Genomic DNA, 20,497 nt, shown 5'->3' with positions numbered 1-20,497 from the left:
TCTTAGTTTCCTTCTCTTCACTCTGTTTGATTAGTTCTTCAGTTATGCAAATCAAAGGAAGAAGGGACTATGGGAGAGAACCAGAACTTAGGGAGGAGTTTAGGGATCATTTAGAAGAAAAATAAGTAGAGGCTATTGTATGTAAGGAAAAGAAACGAAAAAAAAAGAAAAAAGAAACGGGGGAAAGTGGATGCTTTGAGACATTCCTTTTCTCAGACTATGTAACATATTTATGGGTTCAAGAGTATAATATCCTGGCATAATGCAGGGTAGTGCAAACTAACGGATGCTCAACTCATTATTGTAAGGTCTGGGACTGAACCATATGGGACACAGAATGGAAAGTAGATATTTACTAGGAAGTCAGAGAGGGATGACATTGGGTCAGATCAACTATAATGGACAGAGGCATGTGTCTCTGTTTCTTTCATAAACACATGAAATTGCAAAAGTTGATGGCTCTTGAAAAGCTTGGTACTGAATACTTTACAAAGGAAATGGGAATGTGACAGAATGAGGATATGGGATATATCTCTGGAATATGAAAAACTTCTCATCAGTCAGTTAGTTAATACTTCAATAGCTGTTTTGACTGTTTGCATTAAGTTGCCAAACTGGCCCCCAGTTTGCCTTCTCATTTGACACAGTCTTACTCTTTGTATAGCACAGTGGCTTTCTGAGAAATGCTGACATGCAATTCCACTGGATTTATCTAACAACATTTGCAGTATCTTTTGTCATCATCGTCTTTCTTTTCTCTTGTGTTTCACTTCTGTTTATTTCACAGTTATAATCTAACAAAATTGTGTTGATATAAGCATCACTTCATCCCTGTGAAACTGGTTGTATTGTCTCTTGGCTGTGTTGTCAATGTCTTATCTCCAGAGGTGTATATAAAGTGAGGTTAACCGAAGCTAAGCTTCAAGGCCTGTCACTTCTGTGAGTCTATTACATACAAATCTAATTTTGGACTTTTAGTCTTATCTCCTTTTCTTTTTAATAGGGATCCTAAACTTGTATAAGATTCAGGCCACATAAAACCTGGATCTACTCTTATAGTTATCTCAGATACAAATGACATGACACAGGTTGAAATGGCAGTCAACAGTAATTGAATTGGCTCTTGAAGCTACATTGTAAGTTCTTATGCTCAGTATTTGGTAGACTCCTAAAATTTGATGTGGTTTTGACCTAGATGTTAAAATGTAAATTATGCATCATGTGGTTTGCTCTCCAAAGGGAGTACATAAATGTGATTCTAGAGTGATTCTAAAAATTTTGAATTGCCAATTCAGATATAATTACTGGATGATTGAAGATTTTATCTCCCCATAGTAACAAATAAATATACGTGCTATGCATTGTAAATATCACATCAGATTTTATGTGTCTTCTTACTAAACAGCTGTATGAGTTTGGTAAGGCTGCCGTAAGAAAGTACCATAGTTTGAGTGGCTCGAACAACAGGAGTTTATTGTCTCACAATATATGAGAGTCTAGAAGTGTGAGAAGGTTCTAGCAGGGTCGGTTTCTTCTGCAGGCTGTGAGGAAGAGTCTGTTTGATGCCTCTCTCCTAACTTCTAGGCTTTTGCTGGCATTCTCTGTTGTTCCTTGGCTTCTGCTGCATCACCCTGATCTCTGCCTTCCTCTTCACCTGGTGTTCTCCTTGTGTGTGTGCCTGTGTCCAAATTTCCCCATTTTACAAAGTCAGCAGTCATATTGGATTAGGGACCCATCCTACTCCAGTATGACCTCATCTTAATTTCTTACATGGACAATAGCTGTATTCCCAATAAGGTCACATTCTGAGGTCCTGGGAGGTAAGACTTTAGCATAGGAATCCTGGGGGACCAGTAACAACACGTGATAGCAAATTACGATCAGAAAGAACAGTATATGACCTTCATGCAGTTGTCCTGCTTCTATTGTGGACAGTGCTTAGAATTCAGGTTAGCAGATCTAAGTTATTTATCTGCAATAGCACAGCCAGCCAGGACAGCTAAATGTATTGAGCATTTTTCTAATGTCAGTGGACAATAGTTATAGGTATTTATTATTGCTATGATCAGGAGTTCAGAAAATATCATATCTTGCCCCCTAGGTTGTGGCTTCAAGTTACATTCAGTTCTGGGGCCTGCATCTTTAAAGCAACTGATATTGGAAGACACAAAAAATGATCCTTCTTGCTAAACCTTGACAGCTTTTGGCGTTTGCCTTTAAGGGGGAATACCGTTGACACTTTTGAAATTCTTTTGACCATTTAGGGTCTTAGTATCTTAATAAAACATTCTATTCTAAAGGGTATTTCCTCATATAAAAATATAGGTACTGCATTCAAAATAAAAATTTGAAATTTTATCCTCTATACCTCTCACTGAAATAGTGGCTTCCTTAAATTTTTGAGCAAAGTTGAGTGATTGATTTTATCACCTGTGATTCATATTTAATTTTAATTGAAAAATGGAATCATCAAAAAGAAATTAAGAGGAGGCAAAGAGGGAAAAAGAGAGAAAAGCGGGTGACCAAATGTGAAGAAAAGAAGAAAAAAGACCTTCATCTAACTTTTCAGAAAGTCTTTCTTAAGTAAGTATTGTAGTTTTGTAAATAATTCTGTCTAGAGAAGATAAAAGGAGCAGATTGGCCAATTACCTTCAAACTGTTTGATCACATCCATGTTTTTGTTAATTATTCAAGTTTTAAGAGTCATCAAAGAATCCTAATGCATAACTCAATAGGAGGAGCAAAAGCTAAGACATGGGCAAATTCTTTTTATGTTTGAATTTTGCCCACTTATGAGCACATGTGCTTTTGAGTGTTGATCTGATTTAAACCCTGTTCGTGGAGAGGAGGGTGATAGTTTAGTCTTTGGAAAAAGAGGAAGAAGGACATAAAGATGCTTAAAAAGTCAGTAAGTAGAGTAGAGGTGTAGGATGAAATGACGTCCTTGACATTATGTGACCCACTCTGTCTTTCCCCATTGCACCCACATCCTTGGCCCAGCCACACATCTGTTGCTCCAGCCCAAGTGATAATCAACCATATACAGTGATAGAACCAGAATCTTCAAATAAAAACTAGCTGCCCAAACTGTTTAAGGGTCTTAAGAATAAACGAGAGGAGACGATTAGACAAAAGAAGCAGGTTGATAAGTGAGATGCTATAATAATGTGGAAGCGAGTTCCAAAGAAACATTTTTACGAAGCCTGTAATATATTACTTTAGTTGCATCCTGATTGTAAGTTATCAGAGCATTTTATGGGCACTGTAATGGCACTAGAAGTGAATGTGTAACAAAATAATAGAGTGCATTACCAATTCTTCTATGATGACCACTGCTGAGAAACTATTAGACCATTTGTCAATGTACCTTGGTGTCTAATAGTAGTTTTCAAGAATGAGTGATTGTGAAAACTATTCAACATTTTAAAGTTATTATTTCTCCTTATACACATTCCATTGAATCATCAGTTTCGAGTACATCTATTTGTCCACCCATGCCTTTTCAGTAAGCTGATGGAAAAGTAAACAACAAAAACAAATTGTGAAAGGATAGAAGATACTAACAACTGTGAATGGCATTTGGAAGGTCTATTTACTGTTTCAAACGGAATTGATGTTTGGTTACATTTTGAGTATTGTGCAAGTTGGCCCAGAACATTACAATAGAATATATATAAAACAGAACTTTAAAATAGCAAAAACCTGCTTTGCAATAAAACATTAGAGGTCTGGGATAGTAGTTTTCATGCCATTATAAAGAATTTCTTTACAATGGGCAGATGTAACAAGCTCTTTAGAAGCACAGCCTTAGATATTATTTACAGTACTGTAGGCACACCTTGGAGATATTGTCCTAGAATCAAAATTGTCTCAGAGTCAAAATTGTCTCATCTATGATTGTGTCTCTGTCATCTGTGCTCTTGGTTGTATTTAATGCCTGCCCTATAGACAGTGGTGCTTCCCAGGTGGCTCAGTGGTAAATAATCTGCCTGCCAAGCAGGAGATACCAGTTCAAATCCTGGGTTGGGAAGATCCCCTGGAGAAGGAAATGGCAACCCACTCCAGTATGCTTGCCTGGGAAATCCCATGGACAGAGGAGCCTGGTGGGCTTCAGTTCCTAGGGTCACAAAAGAACCGGACATGACTTAGCAACTAAACAATTGCAGGCATTGACAACATGGAAGTTGTTCTATTGAAACATTAAGTTCTGCCCCTGCAGCCCTACAGCTGGGTTTGGCTTTAACTCGGTTCGGATTTTACTGATTGCCTGGTCCTCTGAGATTTAGCAGCAACCTCCATCTGATCCCTAACTGGAGCTGCCCATCTTGCAAATTTTGTTCTGTTGTGGAATTACCTTGTGCCAAACCCTTTAGGCTCTCTGATTCTTAGCTATTATTATTTCTTAGTTCAGTAGTCATAATCTTGAGAATTTCTGCTATTTCTTCCACATGTTTTGAGAGGTGAATAAAACTTGGATAGGACAGGTGTCCATCTCAGACACGTTACCTAGATCTGCCTGGCTGACTTTTCTATCTACTGAAGCTGACTAGTTTGTTGAAGGGTAACCCGCAAGGTTATTTTCTTCTCAAGGTCCAGAGTAGATGTGGTGTAAGTCACTAGTACGATATTTACTAAATATCTGCGGTATTTTCTGTCATCCCACTCATGAATTTCAACCCCAAAGTAGGTTCAGGAAATAGAGCCACCATATTGTCTGTGCTCTCTTTGTTCTCCTTTTTCTATTTCTTTCTCCTTTTCTAGTCTAGAAATGATCTGTATTTTTATCACCTCTCTGTTTTGTAGGGAAAACTGCTCTTCTGGCATCTCTTAGTTTTTTTTGCTTTTCACCGCTCTATGATGTAAACCCTTGCTCCAAGTCCCCTAGGATTTGCTTCTTGATATTTAAATCCAAGCTTTTGGAATTTTTTTCCTCTCTGGCTGCTGATACTTGTAATTCAAAGCCATGGTTTTAATGACTACTGTCTGCACTGTTGACTTACAAAGGTCAAATTAATTGCTCAAAGGTCAAAATAATGATTCTTTGTTCTCTCTGAATCACCATACCCTGAGGCATGGAGAAAGTCCTCTTCACTACCTAAATATGGTGGAATAATGTAACTAAAGGAAATTGAAAAAAATCAGCACTTAGTTTAATAGCAAAATACTCCACTATGAAGGAAATCCACAGTGGAATATAATGATAGGTGTACTGTATATTTATTGATGTTTACTTATCTCCACAAGCTAAAACAAAGAATAATAAATGTCCCAGTTACATGTCTTTGTATTTATTCTAAATGGGAAAGACTAGAGATCTCTTCAAGAAAATTAGAGATACCAAGGGAACATTTCATGCAAAGATGGGCTCCATAAAGGACAGAAATGTATGGACCTAACAGAAGCAGAAGATATTAAGAAGAGATGGCAAAAATACACTATACAACAAGAAATATACAAAAAAAGATCTTCATGACCCAGATAATCACGATGGTGTGATCACTCACCTAGAGCCAGACATCCTGGAATGTGAAGTCAAGTGGGCTTTAGTAAGCATCACTATGAGCAAAGCTAGTGGAGGTGATGGCATTCCAGCTGAGCTATTTCCAATCCTGAAAGATGATGCTGTGAAAGTGCTGCACTCAATATGTCAGCAAATTTGGAAAACTCAGCAGTGGCCACAGGGCTGGAAAAGGTCCGTTCTCATTCTAATCCCAAAGAAAGGTAATGCCAAAGAATGCTCATATTACTGCACAATTGCACTCATCTCACACGCTAGTAAAATTCTCCAAGCCAGGCTTCAGCAGTACGTGAACCGTGAACTTCCAGATGTTCAAGCTGGTTTTAGAAAAGGCAGAGGAACCAGAGATCAAATTGCCAACACCCGCTGGATCATTGAAAAAGCAAGAGAGTTCCAGAAAAACATCTATTTCTGCTTTATTGACTATGCCAAAGCCTTTGACTGTGTGGATCACAGTAAACTGTGGAAAATTCTGAAAGACATGGAGATTACCAGGCCACCTGACCTGCCTTTTGAGAAACTTACATGCAGGTCAGGAAGCAACAGTTAGAACTGGACATGGACCAACAGACTGGTTCCAAATAGGAAAAGAAGTACGTCAGTCAAGCCTGTATATTGTCACCCTGTTTATTTAACTTATATGCAGGGTACATCATGAGAAACAGTGGGCTGGAAGAAGCACAAGCTGGAATCAAGATTGCTGGGAGAAATATCAATAACCTCAGATATGCAGATTATACCACCCTTATGGCAGAAAGTGAAGAGGAACTAAAAAACCTCTTGATGAAAGAGGAGAGTGAAAAAGTTGGCTTAAAGCTCAACATTCAGAAAACGAAGATCATGGCTTCTGGTCCCATCACTTCATGGCAAATAGATGGGGAAACAGTGGAAACAGTGTCAGACTTTGTATTTTTGGACTCCAAAATCACTGCAGATGGTGACTGCAGCCATGAAATTAAAAGACGCTTACTCCTTGGAAGGAAAGTTATGACCAACCTAGATAGCATATTGAAAAGCAGAGACATTACTTTGCCAACAAAGGTCCGTCTAGTCAAGGCTATGGTTTTTCCAGTAGTCATATATGGATGTGAGAGTTGGACTGTGAAGAAAGCTGAGCACCAAAGAATTGATGCTTTTGAACTGTGGTGTTGGAGAAGACTCTAGAGAGTCCCTTGGACTGCAAGGAGATCTAACAAGTCCATTCTAAAGGAGATCAGCCCTGGGTGTTCTTTGGAAGGAATGATGCTAAAGCTGAAAGTCCAGTACTTTGGCCACCTCATGCGAAGAGTTGACTCATTGGAAAAGACTCTGCTGCTGGGAGGGATTGGGGGCAGGAGGAGAAGGGGATGACAGAGGATGAGATGGCTGGATGGCATCACCGACGTGATGCACATGAGTCTGAGTGAACTCTGGGAGTTGGTGATGGACAGGGAGGCCTGGCGTGCTGCAATTCATGGGGCTACAAAGAGTTGGACACCACTGAGTGACTGAAGTGAACTGAACTGAAGTAATGTTCTCCAGTTAAAATACAGTTAACACTAAGATGTTTTTGCTATAATAGAGCAACACATGCTATAACTGAGTCTGTTTTTGAAAATCTAACGTGAACTTGCTGTTTCAGTTGAATCCTCTTACCTACAAACATCATTGGTTCATTTATTGAATGTCTACTGTATGCTGGGAACTAGGGATAAGTAAGCAAACAATGGACATGCCCCTAATCTACTAAATGCTGAGAATTTTCCTTAGTCACTAAAGTAACTATAAAAATCCGCAAGCTCCCACCCCATGTAGTGGGACCGGAACCCTACCTTTCCAAGTTTAAAGCCACATCTAGAAATCTGCACTTGTGCTGTCTCATGGAAGAGTTAACTGCGTATTTGGCATTTCCTTCTCTACCTCTCAAGAGAACACTCCGTTAGATCCCCAGAAGTAACTCAGGATACATGACTTTTAAGGGTTTCCCTGGTGGGGCTGAGTTCTATAAACGGTTAATGAATAATATCATAAAGAAAAGTTTTTTTAAATAATTGAAGCATACTTCCAGATCATCACAGAATGCATGCAGCAACTTCTCACCAACTGTCCAGCTCACACCTGATTTTGTGTGTGTGTGTGTGTGTGTGTGTGTGTGTTTTGATGCTGCCCTCTCCATTTGTCTCACCCTGTCCCTCCCCTGCTGTGTTCACAAGTCCATTCTCTACATCTGCATCTCCTTCCCTGCAAATAGGTATGGCCTGGAGGGATGGGATGGGATGGGGAGTGGGGTGGAGGGCAGCTAGGGAAGGAGGTGATGTATGTATAATTATGGCTGATTTGCATTGTTGTATGGCAGAAATGAACACAATATTGTAAATAAAAAATTTTTTTTATTTAAATAGAAAAAAAAATACTTCCTTCCTAGCTATAATTTCCCAAGATTTCTTCTGTTTTTTAGAAGAGTAGAAAATGATTCCATAGTTTACACAATGCATATTTGGTATATTTCCTTTCTTCTTGGGTTTAAAATAGATACAGCATAAATCTGCCACTCCTTCCAGTCCTTTCTAATAAAATAATATAATAGTCTGATTCTAATATTACTAAGCTCAAATTAATAATACATCAAAATCCAAAGAGGTAATGATATTTTACACCTACACAGGGGAACTTTGAAAGTTTCATTAGGACTAGATTTAAAAAATAATGACATTTATTTTGAGCCTTCTTTATTCTTATAGTATATGGTCTGATGGAAAGTCAGGAAGAATTAAAGTTGATCATGAGATTGAAATAATCTCTTTCAGGACACCAGAGCTTTATACTAAATTTCCACAAATGCAAAATTTGAAATATACATTTTCCACAATGTTGTCGGCCAGTGTTTCTTAAACTTATATAACCTATAAAGTCTTTTTTAAGGAAAAACAAAAAGAAGCACAAAAATCTTCTATGTGAACCCTGGCATTAAATCATTTTTTTTTCAGTGTTACTTAAAAATATGCAAACATAAAGCCAGGCATAAATACCTTATGCTTATACTTCTTACAAAACATAGTTACAAATGAATGCAAACAAATTTCTAAATATGAGAAATTCAATGTCACAATATTGTTTTTTAATGTAGAGGAGGCGTTTTGTGGACATGAAATGTCTGTTCACCATGTGAAGAAGACATGGGCTCGCTAATGTACAGATTCTCGTGTACAATCCAGTGTAGTATAGTGACAGTTCTCCCTATTTAGTGACCATTCTCCCTATTTTGTGGAAATTCCGTGCAGTGTCATCATTGTCCTTTTCTGTCTGTGTTCCTATTAATACTTCTTGATGCCCAAATGATTGGGCAGACATGAACACTAGGTTCATATGAGAGCACATGGTGATAAGGTAGTGTGGTCCAGAAGACCCAGAAAGCACTTGCATTATTTCTTTTATTATTATGGAAAATCAAAATACAAATATTATAAATATATTATTAAAATGTAATGTTTAAAAGCAAACTCAAGATTTTTATACAAATATGAAAATAACTTGAAAATTTTATTTGACTCCATTATTAATGAGGAAACTAATAAGATGTTATCAACTGATTCAGCAGAGAGTTCAGAACACCACAGGTGCATAGTTGAGTCAGGAGTGTTGAAATGAATCTACAGATAGATGCAAAACTGGCATTTTTACATAGAGTTGGTATGAGGAGAGGAATTTTCCCTCCAGTAGAAGGAATTTGCATATCCTTGCATAAGTGCTGCTTTAACTTCTATGAGTTATCTGTAATTTACATCGTTGTAAACTAGTTCAAATTGCCATTTAAAAAATCAGATAACCAAAAAGGATATACTTGGTAAATGCCTCCTTTGCATTAAAGATACCCGGTCTTCTTTTGATTCATTTGAGTCTTTCACAATTCGTCCACCCCGTATATCTAAGACAGATATGCAGACCTATTCATGGACCTCTCTAAAAAGCCTGAAGTTCTCCTCTGCTCATCTGTCTCTTGAGCACTCCCTCAAATGGCTGATAGGTGAGCCACGTGAGCATTAGTCTTAGAGGAATATACAGCTTTCCCTCAGATATAACACCCAGCAACCTGTTTGAATGAGTTAGATGTCTTCTAGGGGAATGAGAACTGTGATAACTAATCCCAGATGTTTTACACATGAAAGATTTACCCAAAAGAGTTATAATGATAAGTCAAATTCACAGTAGGAGTGTTTAACATTCCCTCCCTCCCTCCCTCCCTCCCTTCCTTCACAATTGTTCCATATCAGATACAGCACTGAGAATGTTATATATGTTATTTCATAAAATATCATAATAAGCCTCTTGGCATGTGCATTTTTGAGAAAATTCAACCTGAATATTATACTCAGCACAAATATTAAATAAAAGATTTACACATCATAGTACTTCCCACCTAATCTGGGAAATTGAGTGTCGAACCTACATTTTTTTTTCCCCTAGTCGTGTGTTTCCATTTGGCACGTGTGTGTGTGTGTTAGTCACTTAGTCGTATCCAACTCTCTGCAACTCCATGGGCTGTAGTCTACCAGGCTTCTCTGTCCATGGACAAAACTAGGCAAAAATAGTAGAGTGGGTTGCCATTCCCTTCTCCAGGGGATTTTCCCGACCCTGGGATTGAACCCCGGGCTATGCATTGCAGGCAGATTCTTTACCATCTGAGCCACCAGGGGAAGCCTAAATGGCACTAACTTACCTTGTAATGTGTTTATGCCCCCTTACCTTCCTTGGCTAGGCTACAAGCCTCTTTAGCAAAAGAGCCATGTTTTATTTATGTGTCCTTGGTTCCTTGCACAGTGACAGGCACATACTGGGAGCTGATTACTTACTTTGGAGCTTATCTGAAGTACACATACACAGTAGAGCTAATGCCTAAAATTGAACCTCTGGAAAAATTCTGTCCTAAGTCACTAGTTCCAAAGATTTTACTTCCTCTCTCAAGATGTTTCACTACTGCTAGATAGATTTTAGGGTTTAATAGATTTGTTAAATGTGGAGCTGTTAAAATTTGCTCTGGGGACACAGGAAAACCTTGTCTTATCACTGGATACAGGCTTGCAGACTAAATGTCATTATGTGACATCTTTGAGAGTGAAGGAAGCTGTGGCAATGCAAAAACCATTAGACATCATCTAGGATTTTGCACCACAGTTATGTATCCAATGAATGGAGAATAAGAAAGTCTTAAATGCCAGAATTTTGTTTCCTTCAAACCTCCCATGCTCACATACCACATTTTACCCTAAAGTGTTTCTTAGAGTAAGAGTGAATACCAAAGAACTACTAAGGAAGTGGGAACACAGAGAGCTGATATTCCCCCTGGCAAAAGCAAGGCATAGAAACCAAAACTCAAGGGAGATTGGAGACTGAAAATTAGAAAAGTGGAGGGAAAAAACTACACTAAAATGCTAGGAAAACGCTTCATTGTGCTATCAACTGTTTGAGGAATAAAAATGAAATGTAGGATTTAAAAACAATGTATTATTGGGCAAAATATACACAGTTCTTAAATAGGCTAAACTTACAGAAACAGGAACTGTTGTTCCTTTTCAGCAGTAGAGCATTTCTTTTTAGTTTATCACCGATGAGAGTAAGGAAGTAATTAAAGTGTCTATCCACAGTTTCGACAGCAATCTGGCAATATTTTCTGAAGATACGTGACATGGCTGTCACAATTGAGATAGTTATCCAGTGTCCCGGTTACCGTAGGGTTTTAATGGTCACTTTCTTCAGGGTATCTTCCTGACCCGGGGATCTAACCTGTGTCTCCTTGAATTGGCAGGCGCATTCTTTACCACTGAGCCACCTGGGAAGCTTTGTTTTCTCTTAAAGCAGTCTTTGGAAAAAAAATCACGTTGATTTTCTTCTAGATGGTTTCATACAATAAGTAGTATAGCCTCCTTAGAAGCTTAGAAATTCAGTAACTTATATGGTTCATGGTTTTTTTTTTTTTTTTTTTTCCCACTTTTTAATTGTATCTTTTCATCTTATAAACAGCTCCTCCCATTTTGGAAAGAATTTGGGACAAACAGGTTAGAAAACCTTTAATAAAAAGGAATGAGGAGATTTTTTTATACCAGTTAGGCTAAGGAAAATTTTTGTATGTTTCAAAAATTGGATTGCCCATAAAGGGACCTCATTTAAAATTGTTTGGGGAGGGAGCTGTGTTGACCTGATAACATTTTATATTGGAATGCTGATCTATTCTTGGTTGTACTTTGTATATCAAGTACCGCACCGGTCACAAGCTTGGGTTTCGTGTGAATATGCATAATACTCCTTGTTAGGAGAGCTTGTAAATCCCTCACTGGCAATAGTCACCAGAAGTAGATGCACCTGTCTTCCCAGCTGGGATTTGCTCATGGGAAAGAGAGTTATTTAACACCATGTTATCCTCATGGACAGCTGTATATATAAGATGCCCTAGGGTGTGCAAGACCTAAATTTTGTTTGTTAAAAAAAACATTGAATGTCAAAATGAAATTTGATGTGAAAAGTGTCTTGATGTTTTGATTCAGTAGCTTTAAGAATATATAGAGTTGGATTAATAGAAAAAAATGTTAGTTGATTTGCTTTGGTCTGATTGCTCTAACAGCTTTTAATGACTCAGCACACACCAATATTTTCAGCTCAGATTAGCTTGGGATTTAGCATAAAATACTTCATTCTGTTTTGATGCAAGTCCTTTGTTAAAACATGGGGCTTTCCCTCAATGCCACAGCCATAACTGCTTGTTTTTGTGCATTTTAATTTTCTGTTTTCTGGTGACAGACTTTTAAACTCCATAATATGAGCAGTGTCTATTTTGCTACCCATTCTTTTCTCTAACTCACTGCCATTGTGTTAGCTCTGGATATATTTGTGCTTAATAAATCTTTGTTGAGTGGATACTTGAGTGAAAGAAAGGATGTAATGTTTTTTGCTGACCAGGAAAGAGGTAGTGACTCCTTCTTAAAAACTCTCTGATTCAAAATCACTGCAAAATCTACAGATCTCTTTGAGTCCAATTTTTAAATGGAGGTATAATTTACTTATAATAAAATGTAGATTTTATAGACATGGCTTCATAGTTGTTTTTCTTTTTTTTCACATCTATTTACTCATATAACCACTATCTCAACCAAATATATGGTTTTCACATTATTCTAGAAAGTTCCCTTCTGCTACTTTCCAGTTAATCTCTCATAACCACTGTTCTGATTATTACTACAGCCTCTTTTCTGTCCTTTCTAGAACTTCATTTAAATGTAACCATGAAGTATGTGCTTTTTTTGTGTCTGTGATAATAAGAGTAATAAGGAAGGACAATATTATTTAAAAAACTATTCTGTGTCTCTTCTTGGAGGTTTTACTGGCCCTATCTTCCCCAGTCTCTAACCATTTGCTCTTAAGAATTCCAAAAATATAGAGAACAAGATTCTTACATGTAGAGTTCAGAAGTAACACTCAATTTATAACTTTGTACTATGAACCTCCATTTGAAAAGTGAAACCCATCAGTAATAATCTAAATAACTCCAATGTTAATAATCTATTATGTAAATAATATATGTATGTAATATATACTATTATAGTATACTAATAAATAACATGGAACTTATTATATTATAATAAATAACCTAAATAATCCTAATTTTCAGAGGTAGGAACATAGCCCTTCTTCCTGACTCCTCTACGCTCTACACAGAAGTAACCATTGGTTTCCCTTATCTTCAAGACAGTTCTGTGAGTAACCAACATGTGTGTGACAGGTTGTAGAAGGAAAATAATATGAAAAAGAATATATATATATATATGTATGTATGTATAACTGATTCACTCTGCTGTACAGCAGAAATTAACACAGTATTGTAAATCAACTATATTTCAATAAACTTTTAAGTGAAAAAAAAGGAAAAAATCTCCAAAAGTAGATATTTCCTCTAAAAGTTCTTCTTTAAAATATATTTTCAATAACATATAGCATTTGGGGATATAGAAGGTAGGTAGAATTGCAAAGGAGGTTTACAAAGAACTAGTCACTTTGCAGGCAGTGGGAAGAGCTTGCCAAGTAAAGCCTGTAGAAAATGGATTCATCGAATTAGAGCAGTCCATGATTGACTGCCAAAGCCAGCTTATTTTCTTCGCTGGTTCCAAAAAAGAATGTCTGAAACTTTGTGGTGATGGAAGGCTATCTTATAGAACATGCTGGCAGAGCATACTTTTTCACTGGCTCAAGTCAGTATTATTATAGACTTGATGGGATACTTAAGGCTCTGGTAAGGATTTTTAGGTCAGAAAAAAAAATTAGACGTAGGAGATTAGGGAGCAAAATGTGTTAGTTTATTTCACAGCAGAGTAAAGCAATAAAACAGCCTTAGCAAAGCCACAGACAGGACTTGTAGAAGTCTAACAATTTTCAACTTCTCTTGTAGAAACATTTACTGTTACTAAGGAGACCAAAAAGTATAAAATTGTGATCTAGGGAAAGTAAGTCTAGTAGTTGCTGAAAAAGAGTTAATACGGTATTACATTCGGTAAAGAAGGCATCCTTTCAAAGATGGATGAGATTATTGATTCAAAGGAAGAAAATTCCCACAGTCAAATTATGTCTTCTGTAAAGGGTGCGATTTTGTACAAGAGAGTTTGATGCAAGATATGTGGAAATTTCATGAAATGGCAAAAAGAGAATCTGAATAACCTGAAACAGAGTATGAGTGTTAGCTGAAGTGCACCTAGAAGATTATTTATCTATTTTTCTTTCCCTTTAGACCTGGTAGAGACACTTCAAGAACTGCTGAGTCCTGGGGAGGAGGGATTGCCTGAGGACACCGTCGCTTTACCTTGAGGCGAGTGCAGAAGTTTCCATTATAAGGTAATAACTAATTTCTACTTTTGGTTTTTGTAACCTTCGAAAATTAATGAAACCATGGTGTAAAATTCGGCTATATTATCAGAAGTATTAAAGATGCTCCTAATTTATTTATAGCTTTGTTGTCGGTCATGCTTTATACCTTTCATGTGGAACATGTGCAGAAATAATTCCTTGGCAGATATTATCTTCATGTTTGAAGCTGGATGATACGTAGACACAGTGGGAATTGCGAAGCACCAATCTGGCCACTTTGGATTAAAATATCGTTAGCAAAGATTCTCTCTTGTGGTGCTTCTTGGCCTTTTCCTTCTTGCAGGCACACAGAAAATGGTAATGTCCCTGTGGTACTCTGCAGAGGCTGCTCATTCCCAGAGACAACTGGTGCTGAGCCCCGGAGCATCTGAAGGGATGGAATCTCAGTAAATCTGTAAACCACTGTGTAGAAGAGCTCTGCTGGGGAGCAACAGATGCTGCTTTTTTGAAAACTCTGAAGTGTATCCCCAGCTTTTTATATGTCCCTGTGATCAGAATGTGGATTTAGAGAAGCTTTTCATAGAGGGAAAAAAAATGATACTTTGCATTCTAAATTTTCCTATGAAGTTCATTTTCCCTAAAGATTGCCCAGTGTTTTATATCACGACACTTGAACAAGTGTTTTCCTTCCATGTCCATCTGTACAATGATAAAGAAGTCCTCTTTTGGAGGACCCACATAGGCACATCAGTTTTCACAGAACCCCTTGTTCTCCTAGGGATCTGGGCAAGTTTACAGAAGACAAAATATTCCTCCAGGGATAGAAGGAGCCCCTGCAGCCTGAGGTAACTGTAGAGTTTTAGTCCTCCCTTCCGTGTTTGGTCTGGTCTGGGTAAAATTAGGTTATCTCATTCAAAAGAAACTGAGTAAGCATTTGACGGATTTGGGGCCTGACTCAAACCCAGACCGAATATTGCAGAATTAGAGGATACAGGCTGATGGGACTCGGCTACTCTGGTGCTGCTTTTATGCCTTATGCCAGTATTGTCGCATGTACCACCACGGTTACCACCTCAGGGTTAAGAGGTAACAGCTGAGATGTCCAGTGTTATTTCCATGAATGATGGGCATAAATACCCTTTGGTCACAATTCTGTCAGTAGAAGCAGGACCTTTGGTTTGCTTTGCTTTGGTTTTATAACCTCTGTGTCTTAGAGTTTGCTCTTTTTTTAAGTGATTAACAGATTTTTATTAGAGCAGTTTTAGTTTTACAGAAAAATTAATTGAAAACTGCAATGAGCTCCTCCTACATATCCTCCCTGAAAAGCACACATAATTTGTTCCATTATTAACATCTTTTATTGGTATGGTACAATTTCTGCGATTGATATGAACCAATATTGATACATTTTTCTTTTAACGTGTTGCATAAAGGCTCACTCTCTGTATTGTGCATTCCGTGGGTTTGAAAAATGCATAATGACACATTTTCATTGTTAGTGTATCACATAGAATATCTTCACTACTCTGAAAATTCCATGTGCTTCCCCTCTTGGCCCTTCTCTCCCCTCACTGAAATCCTGGCCGCCTTTGGTTTACTGCCTCCACAGCTTTGCCTTTTCAGGAATGCCATACAGAAGACAGCCTTTTCAGACTGGCTTCTTTCTCTTAGCAATGTGCTTTATGGCCCCTCCATGTCTATTTGTAGCTGGACAGCTCATTTCTCTATATTGCTGAGTAATATTCATTGTACAGATGTACCACAGTTTGGTTTTCCGTAGCTTACTAAAGGACATCTTGGTTATTTCCAAGTTTGACAGTTATGAAAAAAAAGCTCCTATGAACATTTATCTGCAAAGTTCTATGTGGACATAAGTTTTCAGTTGATTTGGGTATATGCCAAGACGTGTGAGTCCTACATCATATGGTTTAAATATGTTTTGTTCTATAAGAAATCTCTAAACTGCCTTCCAAAGTGGCTGTATAATTCTGCGTTCAGTATGCAGGAGGGTTCCTGTTGCTCCACATCCTTACCAGCATATGGTGTTGTCAGTGTTAAAATTTTAGCCGTTCAAGTGATTATGTAGTGTTTTCTCATTGTCTTAGGTTTTTTTAATTTAATTAATTTATAAGGAAATTGTGACTGCCCAGAAAATTCTGGATATTTAGCCACTAGAAATTCTTTGGCATTTACTTGGTAATGACATTGATTAAGAATCTGAACTTCCCCCTGGCAATATCCACTGTGGTCATGCATTTTTATGAGATAAGCATGTGTGTACACCTAAGGGTTTATGCACCTGTGTCTGTGTATACCTTTTATTCTCCATGATAGAAAGAGGTCATAGTGGGCAAAGACTTTTCTAAAAATACACCATCAAAATGAACATATACAGAGTATATCAAAGAGATTTTTGTTTCAAAAAATGAAATATGAGTATTCTATGGATCCAACATGAAAATAGGCCATGCTTGATGTTATTTATAGCTAGTTTTTTGACATGAATAACAGTGTTTATACAGGCCACATCAAATTAGGCACTCTTAATTTTTCTATCCTGTTAAATTCAGCCATGCAGATATAGCCACAAGAAAGATTCTTTTTAGTCCTTTTAAGTTACAGTTTGTTTGTTTTATTTTTTCTGTATGCCAAGTGCATGCTTTAGATTTGATTGTACTACTTGGTAAACATTTCTGATGAGATGGACTTCCATACTAGGATGTGACTTTCTCCTGTGTAAATACTAGTCCTTTCATTTTTCTGTCTGAAATATGGCACGGTGCCTGGGTGAAGGACAGAAATGCATGACACTTGTTAAAGACAGTAGGGAAGACCTTATTCAGGAGGGACTATAGCAATGAAGTTTTGCTGCAAGAGAAAGAGAAATGGCTCACCTTCAAATACAACAAGGACAGTGTGAGATTTATAGCCTAGGAGCAAAGTGGGGATCAGTGGGTGGATGGAAAATTACCAAGGCTGGAAGAATTCTTGCTAGGCTGACTCAACAGGATTCTTGCTGAAGGCAGGTCAGGGAGAGAAGATATGGGTGTGTGTATGTGTGTGTTTGTGTGTGTGTGTGTGGAAGCTGATCTAATATGAAAGATACCATAGGAAGAGTCCCTAAACTGACTCAGCAGAATTCTTGCTAGAATTGAACTAAGCAGACCAAGGAGAGACCCCAAGGTCAGAGCCTAGTTGAGAAGAGGATTCAGAGAATCCTCACCCAGATTTGGTCAAGGAAGAGAGTCTTTGTCATCTGACATATTACAGAATTTCAGTGACCCTATATTGTTATTATGTAGATAGCCCTATATTAAATACTGTAGGAATCTATTAACAAAGTCTTGAAGACACTTAAATGAGGATTCTAATTTAAGGGAAAAAATAAGGAAATTACTTTAGATCATGTAAATAGTTTTCTGTAATATTCAAGACTAACCTATTTAATGGAGTATAGATCTGGTTTAAAAGTTAAAGAACTAATAGGTATGAGCAGCTTTTATGTACAAAACAGAATCTGAACAGTGACAGAAATGTGAAGATATAAAAAGGCGCACTCTACTACAGGAGGCTCCAGGTGGGAAGGAAAGAGAACTATTTTGTGTTAGTGATCACAGAATTTATATATATATATATACATATATATATATATACACACATATATATATAATACACACACACAAATTTCATAAAGAAGTAGAATAAGAGGTCTGTTGGCACTGGGTATATCTTAAATCTAGATGGCAAAGTCACTGATATAGTGGTGTATAGAAGACTTTTTTCAAACTTTAGTGTGCATAAAAATAACGTGGAGTTCTTATTTAAATTTCTTTCTCTCAGACTCCAAACCTAAATGTCTGAGTAATTTGATGCGTCCAGGATTCCTCACTTTTAACAAGTATTCCAGGATACTCTATTATCGTTGTCATTCAGTTGCTCAGTCATGTCTGACTTTTTGTGATCCCATGGACTGTGGCAGGCCAGGCTTCCCTGTCCTTCACCATCTTCCAGAGCTTGCTCAAACTCATGTCCATTGAGTCAGTGATGCCATCCAAGCATCTTGTCCTCTGTCATCCCCTTCTCCTCTTGCCTTCAATCTTTCCCAGCATCAGAGTCTTTTCTAATGAGTCTGCTCTTCTCATCAGGTGACCAAAGTATTGGAGCTTCAGCATCAGTCCTTCAGTGAATATTCAGGATTGATTTTCTTTATGATTGACTGGTTTGATCTCCTTGCTTTCCAGGGGAATCTCAAGAGTCTTCTTCAATAAGGGACCTATAAGCCCTGTTTTTAAAAACACTGAATCTGTACTATAATATTTACAGTTTTCCTCCCTGTAGTGTGGCTGATGTTAGAAAGTACCCCCTGAAAACAGGATAATAGGGAAATTAGGGCAAAAATATAGGAACCCCAAGAATGTACGGATTCTGACTTTCAGTAGTGTCATTTATGAAGGATTGTCTTAAAAGTTCAAAAATAAGAAAACAACCTGGACAAAAACTGTTCACGTATTAGAACATTTTAAAAAAGAGTGATATGTATATTTTGTTAATATAGTAAGTATTTCTAAATAGATAAAATATAATTCAATTATATCAATGAATTGTTTATTTCACAGGTATCAATTAAAAAATATTTAAAATTATAGGGGAATGATAAATAACGAAAACCAAAAGTGGGGTATTAAGTTAATTAGTGCCTTTATCTCAGTGGAATATTATTTTTACTACTTTGAAGAATGATGACATTTACAAAGTATTTAACATAATATTATGTTAAAGAAAACTTAGAATCTACAAATATGTGCTTCGAATGGCTGTTCCCATATAAAATATGTATGTATATGTGATGAAATTTTAGGTGTTTTGAATTCTAAAATTTTTAAAATAGTACATGGTGCTCACAAAATCAGTACTAGAATCTGAAACCTAGGTGAAACAATACTATGTAGAAATCAGAGGCTTTGGTCATGAATTTTTAATAGTTAAAGAGTAAATAATTTTCAGGTCACAAGGTGCTTTGAGATTATGCTACTATCTATCCCAAGGAAAATATATATATATAACAGGGATACCCATAGCTGGCTGATTATAACAGTTATTTGGGGAGCTTTCTGAAAATATGAATTCCTTAGAATCTAGACAAGTGCTGCAATTTTTGCAGATTGGAGTCTGGGTCTTGGAATCTGATTTTTAAAAGAATATGCTATTGATGGCCTTACTGATTAGCAAAGTTTGGCAACTACTATTGTGGGAAAGATAATTTATGCCTTTAAGAATTTCCACAATGATCAATATATGGCACCCTTCCCCTCCAAAACTCCCAAAACTCAAGACAAATAATGTCAAATTCTAGATTGTTTAATGTATGTATATATCATAGTAAATAGCGTAGACATTCAGAAGCAGGAAGGAGTAACATGAGGAGGATAATTTAGGAGAGCATTCTGGATCAAGAACCTCAGAAGCATTAGTGGCAGTGTGACAGGAAGGGGGACCCCTTCCAGAACCCGAAATGGGCTCTTGTTTAACACTCGGAAATGAATTGTCCTAGGAGACACATGTGCTGACAAAGCAAGAGATTTTATTGGGAAAGGGCACCCAGGTGGAGAGCAGTAGGGTAAGGGAAGCCAGGAGAACAGCTCTGCCACATGGCTCACAGTCTCAGGTTTTATGGTGATGGGGTTAGTTTCTGGGTTGTCTTTAGCCAATCATTCTGACTCAGAGTCCTTCCTGGTGGTGCACGCCTTGTTCAGCCAAGATGGATGCCAGAGAGGAGGATTCTGGGAGGTGGTTGGGCATGTGGTGTCTCCTTTTGACTCTTCCTGAACTCTTCTGGTTGGTGGTGGCTTATTAGTTCCGTATTCCTTACCAGGACCTCCTGTCGTAAAACAATTCATGCAGATGGTTTCTATGGTGCCTGACCAGGGTGGGCGGTTTCAGTCAGTGTGCTTCCCCTAACAGTGGGGTAGCATAGTGCTGCAGAAACCACAAACTTCATCATCTTAACAACCTTCATGTCAAGAGGAGAAGTGGTGAGACCTTGAAGTGCTTAGAGATGGCTGTAAAAAGATTGCACCATTTGGGGACAGCAGCTTTCTCAGCAATCCACAGTGCAAGCCCTTCACCCCTTCCCTAGAGGTTCAGATCCCTTTC

The 20,497-nt window shown here is 37.6% G+C and overlaps 1 protein-coding gene across 7 annotated transcripts in view; it reads left to right on the top strand.

Annotated features, from left to right (window-relative positions):
- Positions 1 to 20,497, top strand: part of B3GALT1 (beta-1,3-galactosyltransferase 1) — a 625,710-nt gene that overhangs the window by 192,614 nt on the left and 412,599 nt on the right. For 4 of the 7 annotated variants that reach the window (XM_061436198.1, XM_061436226.1, XM_061436188.1 and 1 more), the window contains exons 2-3: positions 14,268 to 14,371; positions 15,123 to 15,189. The gene's annotated coding sequence lies outside the window, so the exon portion shown is untranslated. The other 3 variants (XM_061436178.1, XM_061436215.1, XM_061436236.1) reach the window with 2 other exon arrangements.

This window comes from Bos javanicus, chromosome 2, assembly GCF_032452875.1.
Source record: "Bos javanicus breed banteng chromosome 2, ARS-OSU_banteng_1.0, whole genome shotgun sequence".
Taxonomy (NCBI): domain Eukaryota; kingdom Metazoa; phylum Chordata; class Mammalia; order Artiodactyla; family Bovidae; genus Bos; species Bos javanicus.
Note: the sequence above shows the minus strand (reverse complement) of the source record. Positions and strands in the feature narration are given on the sequence as shown.